A 21,351-nucleotide genomic window follows, 5' to 3' on the forward strand; every position below is an offset into this window, starting at 1 on the left:
ACTCATTTGGTTTAACATACGCACCTAAGTGTCGTATCCCCTAATTGATAGTTGATATGAAAAAGTCAGCTGAGGCTGAATTGTGAATCATAAATATAAAGACAAAACTGATTACAAAAATAGAGATTTTATTAAATCCAAAGAAACTGTGGTATGAATAATATCATGAATTACACAATGAATCACAAACACTAACGATACGAAATGTCAGACCAGTTCCAAAACAGTAGCTAGTGAAATAACCATCATGATTCAGATGAGAAACAAAACTTAAGTGTCCGATAAAGTTTTTCGCACAAACAATACGACCTCCGGGACTATTCACCACAAGTTGGGACGTTTCGACCAAATACGTCCTAATTAAATGAAGCAGCAAACAGTAGAACTCTTCACTTTACTTCTAATTGTTTAAGGAGTGGTTTATAGAAAACCGCATTCTAACCTTAGTAGTTAACTGAATTAATTCAATTTTCTATAGATTAACAGAAACTTTCAGTTACATATTATTTTTGCGAGAATATTTTCAAAACACGTTTGATCGTATTTTAAAATTGTCATAGCATTTGTTTTACAGTACTAAAATTGATGGTTGAAGATTTTAAACTACGTTAATGAATAATTATATTCAGAAAGATATTTGTATTGTAAAATACATTTTTCTATAGTGTGACCCTGTGGGCTTCAGAATTTTTAACTTTAATCAACTGTAAATTTATCATGATATCGTTTTGAAAATATATGTTACTGTATAAATGACTATAAAACAAAACTATGGTCCATTAACTAAAACTTGACTAGTTGTAATTCAAATATATACGATCAAATAGTACTGTAATGTCATACAATTTATTCCAACGGGAGGGTTAAATTCTCAATACTGCGATGGCCGTTAATTGGGCCTGACAATAGTCGTTTAATACTAATGAATGCCAGGTGTTGGCTTTTTTATTAAAAATATCTACCCAGTTAGTTTTTGGGATGTAAAACTTGTAATATTGTGTTGTAGAAAACCCCATTTACCGGTGAAAATGCAAATTAATTCATAACTCTTAATAACTCTTAATACATTTATAACTAACCGTTAATTGACCGTTAATTGACATGAGCTCTAAGTATTTGTTTTCAATTGTATTGCAACTACGATACCAAAAAGCCCTTACAGCTAGCCACTTTATTTCGTTTCAGTTAGCGACGAAAATGAAGATTTGAAAAATCATTTTGAAGATATGATCACTCTCCATATAGCCTATCTAATAGTATTAAGAACCTAAGGTACATACCTTGTCAGTAATTTGTCTGCCTCTGAAATAAAAAAAGACAAATTAATTATAAGACGCTAATAAAATTTAGATGTACAATTTTAGTAAGTTATTAATTGTTTCTAGGCTAATAAGATGTTCATTTGAAACCATAACAAATTATTCTGGTTATCATACTCTAATTTTCACACGCGTAGTAAAGTTTATGTGATTATTTCACACCTCATTTATCCTATATAAAAATGAGAATCAACACGCCTAGAATATGTGTCATTATTGCACAGCCTAAAATGTAAAATAAAAATGTATATATATATATATATATATATATATATATATATATAATGCCACATTAGTCGCAATTATTTATAAATCTTAATTCATCCATAAAAGTCAAATAACTTTTTGACAAATATAAGGGGCGTTACTTCCTAAAATATATATTAATTTTTAATAATATTTTTTTCAGCTTTTGATCCAAAATTATGCCGAAGATGTTACACGTACTCACCTTTGCAACCACCTGACGAGGATTTGATTTCTTGATAAGGTAACCTTTTACTTTACCTCCCTCTCCCCCTTGTTACAGACAGTAGAGAATGAAGAGTACTATCGAATATTCTGTAATCGCTAATGCATTGACGTGGTCCATTCAAAGGACGATGTATTAATTATACTACTGCAAACTATATATTTTAAATGTTTAGTAAGAAAAATAAACTCATCGGTTTGAAGTTCTGTCATTGAACACATTCAGTTTACTACTTTTACTAAAACACAGTAAAAAGAGCTTTAAGTACTTCATGTTTGAAATACAAAATTACAGTTAACATTTAGAACTATTCATTATAAACAATTAAAGATTATTGTTAAATATCCAACATTTAGATATAATTTGTTTTAAATTAAACCGCATCCACAATCCATTTAAAATTTGGCTGAAATCATCTTATTAATGACTTCTTAATAAGACTTGATTTCCACAATTTGCTTGTAGTTTTTTTATTTAATTTTTATATTTTTTTACCTTACAAACTACATTTATTAAAATTAAAAGAACTTATTACTATGTAAAATGTATAAGGCGACGTTGTGGGATAAAAAATTTGAAACATGAGTATTTGTGGCCCAAGCCATATTTATCACTACAGAACCCTTGTAATCTATAATCCATACATCTAACGAAAGTGACGTCACTAAATTGATGACGTAACCACTATCAATCCTCGTCCCTTCAAGATATGTGGTTTGTCTCCGTTATTTGGTAGTTCGAGAAACTCTTCCTGATATAAGAATATGAAAAATCTAACATTTTAATACGTTAACATTTTACCGTGCAAAAAAGCATTGTATTATAAATGTACGTCTGCTTCAGCTAAGGCAAGTAAAATGTAACAACAAAATATATAAAATATAACCCTTCCAACATTAACTAACAATGCTGCAATAAAAAATCTGGAAAATAAACAAACTGTACGTTTACAAAATTTTACAAATGATTCATACCAATGTCTTTTAACATGAGAGCTGTCAATATCACAACCTGTGTACACATACAAATACTTTTGTAGCAATACAACATTATTAGTCAGTCCTAAATAAGATGATTTGATTAGGCAAAATATTTTTTTAAATAATTAAATTCATATTAAATCCTTAAATAATTAGTTTGATGGTAACATCAATAGGATAATAATTTGAAACCATAATGATCTGAAAAAGAGTTTCATCTCTAGTAACATCCATCGTAACCATATTTTTCAAACACTTAACAATTTTCGTTTCATTCAATTTTGATAACGAAGCTTAGTAGTGATGAAACTTCCATAGAGTTTCGTGAGGCACAATTATCGGAACTTTAGCTGCAGCTGTGGTTTATTTGCAGCTCTTGTCTTCTATTGTGACCAGAACTGAACAAAAACGGGCAATAAACTGCAGAACGAGTAGTCGGGGACACGCGGTGTGATAAAACATCTACTCGGACACTTTTATATCCTCCGACTGTACTTAGGGAGAAACTGATTGAGAGATGGAGAAGAGTGAGAACTGTCATTTATTAGATAATCTTATATATTCTAAGCTTTCAAATATAAAGTTCATCAAAAGAAAAGAATGAGTAGGTACCAAAAACATCAAATACGTTTTTATCATTGAAATTCTCCATCCCGTGGATGTGGAATGAATTCATCCCGATTGGTAATGTTCGGTAAACACTTGAAGAGAAACGTTCGTTTTATATTTTTTTATCTGAGCTTCAGCACCATGGTCACATGACTATATATGTAATAGAGTATACAGGGTGATCAACTCAAGGAGGCCACCATTGGGATATCGGAAACGGTAAGAATTAGAGAAAACTTTAAATGGGGGACATTCCTTTATTTTTTGTGGCAGTTAAAAATGTGATTTTAGTTTTTCAAAATTCAGCTGCCATTTTCCAAAATGGCGGCCAACATTGAAATTTCTAATGGAACACCCTGTATTTTATCATGTTTTCGGATAGAACGTGCAATTTAAAAACTTTTTTATTCTTGACATTTTTTCGATAAACCCACTCGTTTAGGTCGGTTACAGCCTATGGAAAAATGACTTCCGGTGTAAATTTTACATCATGTAGCTCCAAAAAAGTAGGTTTTAGCGAAAATGCGAAGAGTAAATAAGTCAAATAAGTCTTAAAATTGCATCCACATTCCAAAAAGTCCATAAAATTCGTTAAAAATATTAATTCTATTATTTAAAAATGGCGGCCATTTTCCAAAATGGCAGCAAACTTGAAAAGTGGAAAACTGTGTATTTTATGGTCTTAATGGAATGTGGATGCAATTTTAAGACTTATTTGACTTATTTACTCTTCGCATTTTCGCTATAAACCTACTTTTTTTGGAGCTACATGATGTAAAATGTACACCGGAAGTCATTTTTCCATAGGCTGTAACTCCTAAACGAGTGAGTTTATCGAAAAAATATCAAGTATACAAAAGTTTTTAAATTGCACGTTCTATCCGAAAACATGATAAAATACAGGGTGTTCCATTAGAAATTTCAAAGTTGGCCGCCATTTTGGAAAATGGCGGCTGAATTTTGAAAAACTAAAATCATATTTTAACTGCCACAAAAAATAAAGGAATGTCCCCCATTTAAAGTTTTCTCTAATTCTTACCGTTTCCGATATCCCAATGGTGGCCTCCTTGAGTTGATCACCCTGTATAATAGTGTAGCAAACGAATTAATTATTTGATTTCTGTCAACATGTAAAAACAATCATAAGGTAATTCCTACCTTTTTTGTTGTATTTTGAAGAAAAAATTTAGGATAAATGCTTTTAAGTGCAAATTAAATTATTGGTTTTATATAAAGCGTTATATGGCTTTATAATTTTATCAAAGGGTAATCTACATTTTATTTAATTACAGTTTTATTACTGTGTTCAGCTAAATTTATTTTATTCATAGAGTTGTATAAACTTTAAAAACCAAAATATACTTTGTGTGCTTCAGTTTACCAATCTTACAGTAGACATATGTTTATTGTAAATTTTGTAAAATAAGCATGACTTTACATTTATAGCATTTTTATTCGGTGACCAACAGACTGTGCTGAAGAGTACTCTTAAAGCTTAAGAGGAGTTGTAAATATTATTTGAATAATTCAACGGATGAATTTATCCCCGACTACCCAACGTGCTACCCAACGTAATGTGCATCTGACGCCTTCATTCTTTATTCATACATATGGTGAGAGAATACTGTATACTAAAATAGGATAATATTATACTTCATATGATATAAACCCTTGTTGAGGTTGCCAGGATCACCGTAATTACCAACACAATATAACTTAATTTACTTTGTCGTGTGTTCCGCTTTGGCTGTAGGTGACACTTAACCTACTTGTTCACTTAAAAAAGGGTGTTGGTAAATTATAGTCATCATTTGTTACAATAATAATAATTATAATAATAATATAATAGTTGGATGTGTTTGTTGTTTGTGATAATGTGACCGTACATTTTAATTTACATAAAAAATATCTGGAGTATAACAATATTATCAGAAAAAAAATATAATGAAAACCATGGTATTTCGGAAATATAATTACCGTTAACAACCTAACCCAATACTACTACGTACAAAAATTGGTCTAAGGGTCCTATCAATGCTTAGTGTCTCTAGTTTTAGCATCGATCAAACATAGCATTAGCATGTCGTCTTTATACAATTCTTACACTACGAAAAAAGTTTTCCTACTGAGGTGTTTAGTAACAATTCTGTACTAAAGACATAAAACCTTACTCTGAAAATGTTATGTAATCACTGTATGTTCCACTGTAAAAGGCTGTCATGCAGCTGTACCAGCTTTAAACCCTTCACACGAAAAGTTACCCTCAGTTCCACACGCTAACTGAGTTAGCTGCCTGACAACGCGAGATAAAACTAATCATGTGAATAAACTTGAGTTATAACACGTGTCGCAAGTCTTGTAAAATATTACATTTCGTGATTAGACCAAATTTAAATTACGTAGTACTTAAGAGCATTCCTATTACAAATAACAAAAAAATTTAAATATATTCGAGGGTATGATTGTGATTATTTCTTAAATTATCAACAGGTTTTTAAATGGTTTTACAATTTTAGACATCTTACAAGGAATCGTAATTTTTTCCTTATATTTACAAGTTATTGTGAAAGATAACTGGTCCTAAAACTGAATGTCCATCTATTAATAAATAAACTGTAATTGTAGCTGATTCATCCATAATGGTTGTGCATACGGTCTGTCAAACATTGTGGTATATTATTTGATATTGCTTAGGTATATATATTTAGGTAATAATAATTGAAAAATCTAATTTGCTTAGCACGAATATCATTTTGTAGCCTACTGAGTGTTTACTGCATGTTTCGTGCATTGTACACTTTGCAATTTTCAATGTGAAACCCAAAAAATTATTTCCCTTGAGTTATGTGTTTTAGTTTTGGGCTTTTACACGCTTTTCGGAATAATCTTATTTTTTACAAATTGTCCTATATTATTTTATATCCAACAATTTTTTTCCTAAGACGATGGCACGAGCCCGGGATTGTTTTTCTAATTTCTTCAGGCTAGACCTAGGGGTTGTGGCATTATCACTTGTGAAATCCATTGATGATTTGGTGAGATTTGAACCAACGACCTCAGGGACCGAAGTCCCGTGCTCTACCACTAGACCAGCTTGCTCTCCAATAATATTAGGATCAATATTGTTAACAAAGTGAGCGCTTAAATTGATGTTGTACCTCCAAGAATAGAAAAACACGTATCGCAGTTTTGACAGTTAAACATGATAACAGTCACTTGATACAAGCTTAGTAGTAAATTAGAAATCTATTAAATGAAATAATATATTGCAAATCAGAAAGGATCGTTGCAATTTTTTACTAACTGTTCTAGGTTCAATATTTACTGTTCATTAAAAATAAATGTAAAAAATAAATAATGAAAATAAATGATAATGTAAATAATGTAATAATGTAAATAATGTAATAAATGTGTTACTTTAATATTCTCCCTCCGAACAATAACTACTTCCGTAATAAAAAAGGTTTATTTTGTATAAATTCCTGGCAATGTTATTTTAGAAGTTTTTAGCTCATAAAATCTTAAAGGAAATTCTCAATTGCCCATTATCCCCTACCTAGCTGTAATGTAAGATATAAAGCATTTCTCAACGGAAGAGAATGACTTTTATTACATTCCTGAGAAAATATTCTTAGTCTCTTTCTGGCGGTCCAAGGTAAACTTTCAGTAACTTCTATGTTACTTAAAATATTTGAAAAATCTATATAAACTCAAAATTATTTTTAATAATAATTTAGGGTACCAAATAAAGTTGAAAATGTTTTTTAATAATTTTAAAATGCAAAAAAGCTTCTCTCAGCTGATTTCTTTTAAGCAACATTCTCTAAATTTACTAGAACTAGTACAGTAATCATATAATTGTAATAGAAATTAATTGTTCAACTAAGTTTAACTACCCCAGAATTTATCCCGAAGAATAATTTTCTAATTTATTGTTCTGTTTCATACCTTCTATGTAAAACAAACAATCATCTATAAAATAAGATGTTTTACATCCACGCCATTAATGATTAAGCGCAAAACCAATTACGTAATGAAACTTGTTAAAAAGGCTTCAAAAAGTTTTACCTTTTATAAACTCGACTCAACCTCTCCCAGTTCCGTAGCAGTAAAACAAAAGCCCGCATATTAAGTCACTTGGGGTCTCGAACTTTGATTAATTGAAAACTTGCAACGAGCAAACATTGAGTGAAAATTTTAGTCATATTTGCATACAAATTATTTAGAATATTTTATACAACGTCTCTGTCCACATAAAAAAAATTCAATGATAAAATGTATAATCTGCCTTCCAAAGTAAAATTCTAAAAAGTCTATTAAAAACCCCGTAAACTTCTTGATGAGTCAAATAGATTCCAAAAGAAACGTAGTAGTGCCATACCTTTTATAAAACGTACACTCTACCGATTCCCAAACATATTTGTAGCGTTATCGGCAAATTAACTTGGTATTGCTCTTATAAAACACAACCACTAATCATGGTAGTGTTTATGGTTTCAGCTGATAAGCCGTTTTATGTTCCCATTCACAGTCAAGTGGAAACCATATGGCCCTGCTTTTATCAGCCCATTTCAGCGTGGTTTAGTCTGTTTTAAATTGCAAATGTTATTCGTGGCCATAAAAATCAACGGGCAAATCAAAATCAAAATCAAAATTATTTCGCCTCTATTTTCTTCACTTAATTTCTCTGTGAGCGGATCTAAAAGTTTTTTACGTAAAACAATTAGTCGAAGTTCCATAAAATGTTTACGCAAATTTTAAAGAACATAAGACACAAAACCTGGAACTACTTTCAATTCACATCATGCAACCGTTTGTGTCACCTAGACCTGCTACCTCATATTCCAAGAGTCAAAAATCTTACTAGCCCTAATGATTTCAAGCAAAACAATATGACGCCAAGGGTATTCAAAGTTAGACTCGACCAAATACTTAATTGAATGAAGCCGGAAGCAGTAAAACTCGAATTTACTTCTAATTGTTTAAGGGGAAGTTTGGTCGGACGCCACATCCCCAAGCTACAGACTTTTGTTAACCGGTTTAGTGCGTCTAAAATCAAAATACTTTAAGTAGCTATTTTGTCTACTTAGCATTGCAATGGGGTTGTTTTAAATCAAACTATTTGCAAAACTGTGTATGCAGATGTGTTAGTAAATTATGATAAAAGGGTTTTATCTTAATGGACGATAATTAAAAGAATTATCGTTGGTTCCAGTAGCGATATAATGACCATGTACTGCAATTCTTTCTCTTACAGAAGACAACCATTTACCACCCGCTTTTTTTGTTTGAACCTAGAAAAATCTGTATTTTAATAGGTCTTGGCTATTTTTTTTCTTTGTTAGTGGTAATATTTTCTAATTTTAGTGTTATTAATCCCCTTCAAAACTATCTTGCATACAGTTCAATTAGGGACCTTAATTATAAGTAATAGTTATTTTTGTAACTAGTGTGCGAAGTGGCACTTTGCACTTTATATTGTTCCTAAAATATTTATAAAGCACCCATATATAAATCCCAAAGTACCCATGAACTTTAGAGAAAACTACAAGGCACACCCCTATAAACCATATAATTAAAATTTTTGTCATGACGAGACATCTTGCGCAAAACTATCCATTACTTCATAAATTGCCCATCGAAGTCTTAATTCCTTTATAAAGGGAACTTTCCATATACCTAATGTTAAAAATACCTCAGCTGTACTTATTTGTTTGTTATTCTTCCAATTTATTAAAAATCAGGTGTGGTTATTTGTTTGTATTAGGTACTGTATTCTGTTTTGTTTACTTCAGCTTAACTTAGACAATCAATAATCTTATTAACACTTATAAAGTCAAACAGGGTGAAGCCCGTGGGTAACAGCTAGTATAAATAATTAGTCTTTCAAACCCTGTACAATACGTTTTTAGGTTGTGTTAAATGCAAGCTTTAAACGAAATGGGAAACGCTGCACCAGCTGATCGTAGTCGTAATCTCTAAGTGTTGCCAACATATTTTCAAGCGTACGTGCCTAATTAAAGCACACAGTTTTGTGTTGTTTGCTTGGAATACTGAAGTGTGCCAAAAAATGATAGCGGCAAAAGAAAATGAGTGTGGCAAAGGTAAGTAAATGCAGAAATTAGCTAATTGGCGAACTATAATCAGTGCAAGGGAGGCCACTTTGTCAAGTAACTGAGGGAAAAATCTTGAGACGATATTGCAAGAATGAGAAGTTGTGCTGCTGGGCTAATTTCGCTGATTTATGAGTTGTACCATGAAATGATGATTCTTAGCGTGGAGTAGCATGAAATGGTAATTCTGAACGTGTCGCAGTGCGACGTTGTCAGAGCGTGAACGTAACAGACAGCGTTAAGCAGCTTCACATTAACACCATGAAATGATTTGTCAAAGTTTAAACGCAAATGTTTCCACTATAACAACATCCGCTTTAATGTCGTGCGGTTTATAACAACAAACTTGATGTAGAAAAGGTCTATCAGATAGATTTCATTCTGTTTGGAAACTTGAATTGAGTTTCTTAAATATCTTTGAATAACTCAACTTAAGAGTTTCACAACGTTGACCTAATATTCATGTTTCTGTAGACAAAACTATATATTATTTTATCCCTACTTCAACTCGTATTTTGTGTATTATTGCTAAACAGCATTGTTTTAAAATACACATTGCAAACACAATTTAAACAGCAAATTAAGGGATTTCTCATTGTTTACATATAATTTGAAGTAAACATCACAGCAATACAGATAGAAAGCTGTTTGCTCAAGGATAATTTCCAGTCTCCAGGCCTTCGGGACTGAAGCGGGACAAAAACACTACGTAAACTCGGCATTAGTGTAATTGAAAACAGGCACTGTGATAAAACTTGGGATCATTCCATTGCTTCAATTTACTGCTCTTTCTGCCAGACTTCATGAAAAATACGTTTTTTATAAGATTATAGTATACAAATCATTTTAACCCTTTATTTTAATATCACAATAAGTCCGACTCCATAACCAGTAAACTTACTGTTGGAAATACTCAAATTAAAATCTATTTTTTAAACTGTGCCATCTACATCACATTGCTCATACAGAAATATTACCATTACAACTACAGCTTGGCTCGTTTGGTTATGAAGGACATGAATAATAGGTTATGAATAATTCAAAGCCAGAAATAACACTGGCCGTTTTGAATGATACCACACTACGCTAAATCGTTTACTTTGTGTGTGTGTGTGTGTAAATTTCGAAACTAATTACTTTGTTAAAATTGTCGTTTCCTTAAATACGAATAACTTATTGATCAGCATCATCCTTAAATGTGCATTATTTGTGTTATTGGTTACAAAGAAAATTAACGTCTATTCTTTAACGATCCTATGAAATGATGATTATCATACTAGATATTGATGGGGCTTGAATCAGCTGTTTAAAGACAAGAAGGGTTTTTATGCTTCTCAGATGTTCTTACAATTGACAATATATCACAACAATATCCTTTAAAAACTTTGTAATCATTTTAAAAACCAGTTAACTAATAAAGTTCATTTTTGAATTGAGTAAATGAGTAAAACGTTTAATATATCACTTTTTAATTTACACACAAGTTAGGAAGCTAAACACTTCCAACAATTTGTTAAAAGTCAACTTTACAACTATTGTAAAGTTGCTACCGTTTATTGTATAAATCGCCAATAATACAATATCAAACGTTTAAACCTCTTGTTGAAACCCCCTTTGTAAAGACATTTTGATGTTTTTTGCTTACTGTGTAAAGTTACAAAAGCAATAAAAAACATGAAATACACTGTGAAAAGTCGTATAAACATAAAGTTTCTGAAGGAAAACGACACAGTTGTCAACAGGAAAGGTGTATATCCTCCACATAAACAACTTATACTGAAAAGTTATAACTTGGAAATCAAAGACATAGCGACAACAGAGAAGTGAAGTTTATGGAAATCGTTTTCCAATACTTTGTATTTCTGGCATGTTTAGAGTTGGATCCGTTCACAGCAAAGGGTCTTTTGTAAGGTGATTTGTTGAGGTAAACCTATTTTGTTACTATGACTATTTACCTTTCACTCAACTTATCATTTACATGTATATTACATTGCATAATTTCCTTATTAATAGAAACATGATAAATTCTAAATCTACTACATAATGTTCAATTTCAAACATAACCTATACTAGGATGTTTTCTCATGTTTTGATCAGCTGAAAAAAGTCAACTAGCAGTTGTCATTAGTTTTGTATTGAAATGGGATGTAAGTGAATAAATCAATAGTGAGGTTATGGAGTTCGAAATTAATATTAATTATTTATTGTACATTCGCAATAATTACATTTTATTTTGTTGGTATATTTACACATTTAAGATGCAAACATATTTAATAATATTTTTCTCAATGACAAATTGCTACTGAATTCTATACAGGGTGATTGATATAAGTGTGCCAGTTGTTTTATTTGAAAGTTATAAGAAATATCAAAAATTTTAAATTATAACTGCCCTGGATTTTTTCATTAAATAAATTTAGGTCAAGTTAAAAAAATTATGTTAGCCGTCATTTTTCCGATATGGCCGCCAACTTTTATTTTTCTTATGGAAGATCCTTTATTTTATGATTTTTTAGAAATTAAATGTGATTTAAAAACGTTTTTATTCCCTGCATTTGTTTCTCTAAAACTATTCACTTAGGAGGTACAGCGTGTTAAAACTAAGAACGAATTACTTGCGGTAAACATTCTGCGCCATGTATGTCAAATGCTTAAGAGTATATAAGTCTTAAAATTAGATCTAGATTCTAAAAAAAACCATTATAACATTAACAATAGTGATTTCATTATTGCAAAAATGGCCACTATTTTTCAAAACGGCAGAAAGTTTTTAAATAAGAAACTTAAGTAGTTTATGGAGTACTTCTGGAGATATATCCAAACCTAGCACGTAGGAAAAAAACTCAATATTTATAGGAAAAGGTGATGATAACGTAATTAAAAAACATGTATTTCATGATGCCATATGCTACAAAAACCTTATTGCTTCATCTATTCCCGCAACCTACAAACACTGAAAATTTCTTTTAACTGCCCTATTTCATCATTGCGTTTAATTGCATTAGCTAGGGTTACAATGAGAATCCTCGCCGTCTCATATTACCCAGTATCCTGACATGTTCTGGCGTAGCGTTTTCCGGGGTGTAACAACCAACATTTTTGCAAATCCCAGTCAAATGTGGGTCGACGTTTATTACATTCTTTTCCCCTCAGCTACCAAATAGCGACGAAGTTTTGTAAACATGATGCTACAATGTATTTTTGGAACAAATATGTAAATATATAAAGACCAGGGTTTTGTCAATATAACAGCAAAGACTGTAAAAAGGTAACATGTTGGAAATAAAGAAATCAAAATTCATACCCTTAATATTGAGCTAATGTTAATTTATTTTTGACTGAAAAAATCAATGAGAATTTTTAAATAGTTGTTTGTAATAGTTGGTCAAAAAACTGGTCGTGTTCTTTTAAGGTCGACCTTTTTACTTTAGTATATGGAGAAAGTATTGTTTTCGTAAAAATTTTCGACCTTGAGTTTTGAGTGGACATATTTGTTTTGGGCCTTTCTGGATCCAAACAAGTGAGTTTAGAAGTGATGTCTGTGTGTGGATGTGTATAGAGCTACAGAACACACCTGTAGTCCGATTTTGATTAAATTCAGTATGTAGGTACTCATCAATGGTATCTCCAGGCACCTTTTTCACTTTCTTGAAATTTTAATTTTTAATGGTGATTTTTCTATAAAACCCCATGAAATAAAGGACAATTCGGATTTGTTAGAAAATGGCCCGAATGATTACAAAAAAAACTTTGTGTGTAGTCCTTTATGTTGTGAACAAAACCCCATTTCCGTACAAATTGCTATTCCAAAGCCATTGTAACTTATGTTATTTTCCCATAAACAAAAAACTTAAAATAAATTACTAAAAATCTGATTTTAGGGAAAAACTAGATTTGATTAAAATTAGTATGGTTCGGCCCTTATAATTCTAAATGAAATAGTGCAACTCCCCATTGCTGTTACAATTACGGTTCAAAATATATTGCAACTTTTGTGATTAGATGCTGTCAGATTGCTGACACCATTGATTTTAAATAGGATTCCATAACTGATAACCTAATGACGATTAGAAAATGAATCCAGTAACGATCTCGCTGGAAACCAAACCAGTGACTTGCAGACTCTAAGAACCGGATAATCAATTAACCAATCATACAATTCAACATTAACCTCTTTTAAGCTTTTTACTGCTGTCTTAAATTGTAATCATACAATCGAAAAAGTAAAAAAAAATAATAATAAGGGACACGAATACAATAATATAACGTCTAAGCTATTAGTACTAGTTAGCTACACACGTAAATGAAGTAAAAAAGTGCTTCATTTTAATTCCAGGGTTAATTTTTAATAAACAACGAAGCAATAAGGTTCCGAGAAGCTTTTTGAAATAAAGTGTGTTATTAAATCCTCCCTGAAAACATTTCATAATCCTCATACTTTAATTTTCATGGAAATCTTTACATAAATGACGTTGGATATTTAATGATTGTTAGAATATTTTAGATGTACAAACAGTATTTTTTTAAGCAATTATGAAGTCAAAGAGAAGTAACGGGCCCATTTGTCACAAGCAGCCCCGCCTTTAATGGATAGAAGCTTCGTTGTTAATTACAATTAGGCCGGCTCTTGGAAGGCTGCCTGCAAAAACATGGCGAATGTAATTATTGAACCTGAACCTTGGTGATTAGTTCTTTGAAATATTTGAGTGGAAACAAAAATCTAAACCAAATAATACTTGATACTGTTGGGTTAGTCTTTTTATGCACTTTTCATTATTTATATTAAAAAAATATTATAATACATTAAAGATGACATCATAAGTAATTCAATGCATGTTGAAATAATTTTCTAAAATTTTTGGAATAAGCCTAACTTCAATCTTTAATGAAATGTTGAGTTTTTGTACACTTTTACCCCAAAATAGAGTTAACCATAGGTGTTTTTATATTTTGATTTAATTTGCTTTACTGATGACTCGATCCTTTACAATTGGGAATTTGAGTGGATTGATAACTAGAAAACCTTGAAAATGGCCTGAAAATTGAAGATTTTATCTAGTGGTTACAATAGAGAAATCAAAACACTGTAGTATGTGTGGGCATAGAGGGACCTTATCATTTTGTTACTAAACCTCTAGCAGTTTCAAATATAAAAAGTCAAAAATTGAAATGAATCTTATTAGCCCAAATATTACCACACCATCAAACGCATTAATTATCTTTTATCAGCCAAAGTTAAAAAATAACTTATTACCAAATTAATACCATAAATTCTAGCTTCGATGAGTGCTAAATATGTAGAAGTGCGAGTAGGGGTAGTTTTTATAATCATAACATGAGATTCCAAACATAAAAAAGAATATATAAGAAAAGAACAACGTTTATTAGGAACAACGTTCATAAATTGTAAAAATTAAATCAATTTGATCTTCCAACAAAAGATTATTTGATTATTAAGTGTTATTAAGTGTAATGGAAAAGTCCTAAAAGTCTTCTATATAAGTATAAAAGAGGATGTTTGTATATATATTTGTTTGGCAGTGATAAACTCAGACACCGCTGAACCGATTGCCACGAAACTTGGTACATACGTGTAGAATTTCATGGAATAGGTTTATACACAATCAATTTCGTGATCCGTCCAATCGGCTCCGCCCCAGTGGCTCTGGAGTTTCCCATGTTAACCTTATGAGAAATGGAATTAATGAATCTTAAAAGCTGTTTCAATTAAACAAGTTGGTTCTGTTCTATGATGTTCAATAGCATTTAAGTTACAAGGATTACCAACAGGGTGCAGCACTATTATTTCTTTTACATTTATGACAACAGCTAATTTGAAACCAAAAGGTGAGTGAGCGTAGCGAGCGAACTTCAACCTGGAGGCGAGTAAGCGTAGCGAACGAGCTAACCTGAAGGCAAGTGAGCGTAGCGAACGAGCTAACCTGAAGGCAAGTGAGTGCAGCGAACGAGCTCCAACCTAAAGGTGAGTGAGCGTAGCGAACGAGCTCCAACCTAAAGGTGAGTGAGCGTAGCGAACGAACTTCAACCAGGACGTGATTCAGCCATGCGAACGAGATCATCTTGAAAATTAAGAAGTTAAACGGGGCAAAGCCCGCGGGTTACAGCTAGTATATTATATTTATAGATAATATAAACGTCAACACGGACTAACGTTATATAAACTGTACATGAACTAATAATTTAACTATTACGAATATTGAAATTCCAATAATCGCATTCCTAATACACTAAAGTTGAAGAAATGTACAAAATAATGTAATCATTAATAAATAAAGAAATGTAAAAAAATTTAAAATGTATGTAATCATTACTTTACATTCATATAATGCACTAACGATACCTTTCAATTAACGCAATTATTAATTGCCACGATGGGAATTTTGACGGAAAGTTTTTGTAGACAACCGCCAAGATCCTTCTTAATTGTAATTAACAACAAGCCCCAATCCATTAGCTACAGCAACGCTCCTGGCGGCGGGAAGCGACAAATGTTTACATGTAACAGGCTTCACTGCCCTAATTGTTTTCACCATTCTTCTCGACGGAATGAAGTAAAACATATTTTAAAAGGAAGGAATTTTCATTAAAAGCGGTCAAAATTTTATTTGTGAGCAACATTGTTTGTTATAAAGCATTTTGTCAATTTTCTGTCGATTTTTGTAAGCATAACGTATTATAATTTTTGTTGATTGGTCTGCAATGGGTGTGTAGGTTTTTCTTAACCTAAGGGGTTTTACTCTAATTCTAAATCCTCGTTAACGATTAAGAAAATGAAGCAATGTATAGAAATAAATATATAATCGTTAAGTTTCTAAAATTAGACGGTGAAAATAAAACAAGTAAATATCTGAATCATGTTTTAGCAATGGTATGTTGGGATGATTTGTGAATAATTAAACATTTTACATTTCCCAATCAGTACCAATAACATCGATTTAAATTTTTAAACAAAGTCTACTTTCTTATATTATCATACGAGTACTTAAATTTTGTTTAAAGTTATTAAATTTGTATACATTACAGAAATAATCTTAGCACTATAAATCTTATTGGTGACTTACCGGCTTCAGTGATGTGTGCCAGAAAAGTGTCAGTCTTTACGAAATGCCATTTTAATCTTCCACCTGAAAGGAGAAACATTTTGTAAATATTGTTTTCAGACTATGTATACATTTAAAGTACTTATTCATTGTAGATACAAACTTCCCGGAATTAACTAATTTATTTGAATCCAGAAGAAATCTCTTTAAAACGTTTAAATTGATGTTGATTTGTTATACAATATGAAAACTATTCGAATTAATCCTATACATTAATAAGCAGGCATGTTTCTTTTTTCTCAGCTCGTGTGCATCGCAGGCAAAATCTACGCATACTGTTAGAAGTATTATTGCTTGAATATGTGTAGAATCCCTTTATAAATAAAAAAAAACTTAAAAATAAGCACACAAAATTAATTTAAAATTTAAAAGAATAACTAACATGGGCCTAATGGGTTGCCTTGCCATGCTAGTGCCGAAATAACAACGAAATATAAAAACAAATGGAAGAAATCCCATTCTAATTTCGTGGTGGAAATGGAGAGGATTGCGAAATTAATATTTTCAGTCGAGTTTTAGAGCACGTGGTTACCTCTAGTTTACTTTAATATATTATGTACGATTTATCAAAGCAACACATATTTATTATTTACATAATATGGTAATTAGCGTAGTTATTGTTATCAACTTGTCAAGTTCCTCGTTATTGTACTATCATTATGATTACCATTGGAGATGGAGACGCCACCTATTGTCGGGACCTAGTAAGTTTGCAGTTGGTGGCAGCCAATCACAAGACAAGGATAGTGCGACGTTGCCACATTGCCCGTTGACAACACTAATAAAAATATACTATGCAATATTTTCAAATCAGCTGGTATTATTAGATTTGGCAACACCGCACGGTTCTCATTGGTTCATTCAAAACCATATGGTAAATAGGCTCCTCCCTCAACTGCAAACTTATGTGATCCCGACTCTAGGTGCGTATTTAAACCCAATATGAATGTAGAACCGTGTGAGATGATCTGTGTAGCTTTGTTACAGGCTAAGATCAGCTGTTTCATCCGAGAATATTTTTTATTTAAAGCCCAAATCAGGAACAGCTGGGTCAAGTTTCAAAACATCAAACAGCTATTGCCTTTTTCAGGATAGAGGCTACCTGTTGATGGCTAAGTAAACAATATAACCACTATAAGTAGCTGCTAACTGTAAACTTGTTCAATCTATGTGCAACCTCTTACCAACAGAGACAAGGGTAAAGCATTCAAAAACTCTGTATCAGTGTATTTTCAAACTTTTTTTCTTTTCTTTTTCTTTACACTTAGTAACCCTGTAACCGGTGAGGAGTGTCACCAACCCCTGTGGTCGTTATTACTATTCCTGCCACGTTAACCTGTTTTCAGTAAATCTCTTGTAAAAATACTCATTTTCATTTTATATTAACTTTATCCAGAGAGCACAGAATAGAAATCTATTATGTGCTCTCTGACTTTATCATTTTATGTAACCATATGCAGGTATTCTTTTCACGAAGTGCGTTTTCAAAAATCCACCTATAAATTTACTCTTATCTATCGTCTGGGGTATGTTTTCATACCCTCACCCTCATAATTAAAATTAATCTAGGTAACCGCAAGTCAAAATACAAATGAAAATTTATAATATTCTATTTAACTGATTATGTTACAATTTTAACTCTACGTCACATTTTATCCTAATTTATTCGCTATATTGTTTAAATTTTCATTAGTTTATTTTTTTCTCCTCAAATATTTATTATGCTTTTTGAGCTAATAACTTAACAATTTACAGTTATATATTTGTCGTATAAAGTAATAATTACTTTTTCCGATAATATAGTTTTAAAAATTTACTTTAAATTTTCCAAGAAAAAATAACACAAAGCGTGAACATTTTACCCTCCATAAAAATAGTTTTATTAAAAAGTCTACGTATAAATTTTAAACAAAGCGGCAACTTAAAATTAAGCTTTAAACTCTCATACTTTGTTTTTAAATATATCATAATATGATTTTTCTAAACCCATGAGTCTAACTCCATAAGTTAAACAAGATTTTCTTAATTAGTATGAAGCCCTCAAGCAACAAATAAGTAAGTAACGAAGCAGAAATATCTTTTGTTATTCTGAGATACTGTATTGCTTTGAAAATTTACCGCAAGGAAATGTATACGCTCTACTTATGGAGTAATGATAATGTTTCAATTTGCATCGCTGGTTACACAAAGAGGTTGAAATAAAGGTAATTTGACGATGACAAAAGCGACAAATTACGCTTGTTCCTTGGAAATCCTCCTTAGTTCTTTCCATCATTTTTTGTATAATTTTTTGCCGATTGCCAAAGAGGTTTTTTTCACTTTAATTCAATGGTTTCCAAACTGAAACATGGCGTAAAGCTTGTGCAGAATGACCTTACTTTTATAAAGCATTTGGGTTAATTTAGCAAATTTCAACTCGTTAATTAATCCTTCCTTAAAAAAAAGTAAGAAACCTTTGGCTTTTAAAGGTCTACCATTATTTGCGTTTGCTATTAATATCACCTTTAATATCGAATTATATATGAGTAATAGTAAAAATATAATAATTGATGGAACATTGAAATGCAAATGCAAGAATTAGAACATAAATTAAAACATTAATATGCAAAGAATTAGATACTCCAGGCTTTACCATAATAACTCAATGACTCAATGTCAAAACATCAAATTTTTCGTTTTTTAGAGAAAAAATGATTACATACTTTTATTTCTATCTGAACGTAAATAAATCCATCAGAAGTTTAGGATTTTGAAAAAAATATTTTACCTGTTAATGAAATTATATGTCATCAAAAGAAATACAAAGTTATTATCATGATTGGTTGCGTATTATAAGTTTTGGCACGCTTTTTCGTGTTTAGGGCAGTTGAATTTTATATTATAGAGACTAGTGAACGCTTTTAAAGGAAAGCTATCCAAGCACTAAACAATCCTTAGTGGCAGTGTATAAACACTCTTACTCCTACAACAAAGTCCAAGACACCAGACTCACAACACGTACAAGTTTAAAATGTTTTCTTTTCTATTTCATGCTGTTGCATGAGAGGTATTAAAAAAATAGTGCCTTTACAGCAGCAAACCTGCAGACTAAGCAAATTACCATCTGCCTGATTGTCTTTTCAGTAAAATATTTCTTATACATCTCGTAAATATTCCGTATTAAAAAAAAAACTAGGTTTAACTAATACTGCGATTTGCAGTTACTGGAAAGGTAGTAAGTGTGCCTTCTATAAAATATCAAAAGTATAAAATAAAAAAAATTGACAAATTTGATCAAAATGGGTTGTATCTATAAACAAGCAAAACTTAGTCGTTAACTTATTCTCTTGAAAGAAAAACGTAGGAATTTTTAATTTAAAGATTTTTTTGATTTTTTCCCCTTTGCTATTTTAGCATTTCGAGGGTGAAAACAGTAAAATCCAATATTTAGCCTATAATGACCCTCTTAAAGAGTATTTTTGAACTCGAACTGATGCTGTTTTTGGGCTCTGGGGACATTGGTCCAGGTTCCAGGTATTTGATATACGACAATAGCTTACTCTTCAGATACAAAATTCACTAAAACTCTCGCAATTTTCCGTAAAAATATAGAACTACTACTAAAAAGACAAACAACAGTCAAAAGGTAAAACATTGTAGATATATAAGAAGAAATATTTAAGAACAGAAACAACAAAAAAATCTTTAAAATGTGCAAATCTTTCAATTTAAACTGGGTTTATCCACTTTTAAGTAAACCTTTTGTTTCGTCATCCATTTACAAGAGATCTTATCCAATAGAAACGGTGAAGAAACACTGCTCCATGTGAGAGATTCTTAACCTTCAAAGCAAAACCTAAAAGCAATTTACAAAAGAATCGTCAGTTTCCTCCACCAGTATACTTCGTTTCACCAACCTCTTCACTTTGAGATGAAGGCCTACAAATGTTTCATGGTTTCTTTTATGCATGTACGTTATATGTTTAAAAGCATATAAATTATACTTTTAATTTGTTTGAAATTTTTTTATAGCTGTGTGAATACCAGATTTTAGTTAAAGGAAACCCCCAGTACCAAGACACTAACAAATCAATATCTGTATTTCTTTTTAAAACCCCCTTATCATTATGTTTTTTATGTGTTTGAGTAGGTTTTATATTATGATGATATTTATATATTTATATAATATTTATAATATAATTTTATGGTTATATTTATTTATAATATATATTTATAATATAATATATTTATATTTTAGTATATTTATAATATATATTTATGTAATATTTATATAATATTTATATATAATATAATAATATTATATTAGGATGATATTTAACTGACTAACCTCTGTTCACAATGCTAAGAGGACAATTTAAGATACCAAGGACTCATAATCCTTGGATTTGTATCTTTTATATTTTACATACATTATTAAGAACAAAGTACCTTACTTAAATGAATTTTATTTATAAAATATAAGTATTAGCCCTACATGCTAGGTGTTTTATTGGAATGATTTAGCCTACTATATTATTTCATTAAATCATGTACAGTATATATTTATGCTCTTTCCATCGTTATACAGGTTAAACTAAGTTAAGTTAAAGCTTAACTTAATATAATATTTACTATATAGCATTAATCATAGAGTAATGTTACATTCGATGGCTCGTAACCTGCTGTGCATAACTGTAGTTATTACTTACGTTATTGCATTACGTCTCGCTCATGTATAACTATAACAAGATTCAGAGT

The 21,351-nt window shown here is 30.9% G+C and overlaps 1 protein-coding gene across 4 annotated transcripts in view; it reads right to left on the reverse strand.

Moving 5' to 3' along the window:
• LOC129001122 (sex peptide receptor-like) overlaps positions 1-21,351 on the reverse strand; it is a 141,334-nt gene that overhangs the window by 96,048 nt on the left and 23,935 nt on the right. For all 4 annotated transcript variants that reach the window (XM_054428314.1, XM_054428315.1, XM_054428312.1 and 1 more), the window contains exons 2-3: positions 16,576-16,638; positions 1,281-1,302 (exon numbers count right to left, since the gene is read on the reverse strand). The gene's annotated coding sequence lies outside the window, so the exon portion shown is untranslated. The remainder of the gene's footprint in view (positions 1-1,280; positions 1,303-16,575; positions 16,639-21,351) is intronic.

This window comes from Macrosteles quadrilineatus, unplaced genomic scaffold (genome assembly GCF_028750875.1).
Source record: "Macrosteles quadrilineatus isolate MER2022 unplaced genomic scaffold, UCM_ALF_1.0 Scaffold_8__2_contigs__length_117827958, whole genome shotgun sequence".
Taxonomy (NCBI): domain Eukaryota; kingdom Metazoa; phylum Arthropoda; class Insecta; order Hemiptera; family Cicadellidae; genus Macrosteles; species Macrosteles quadrilineatus.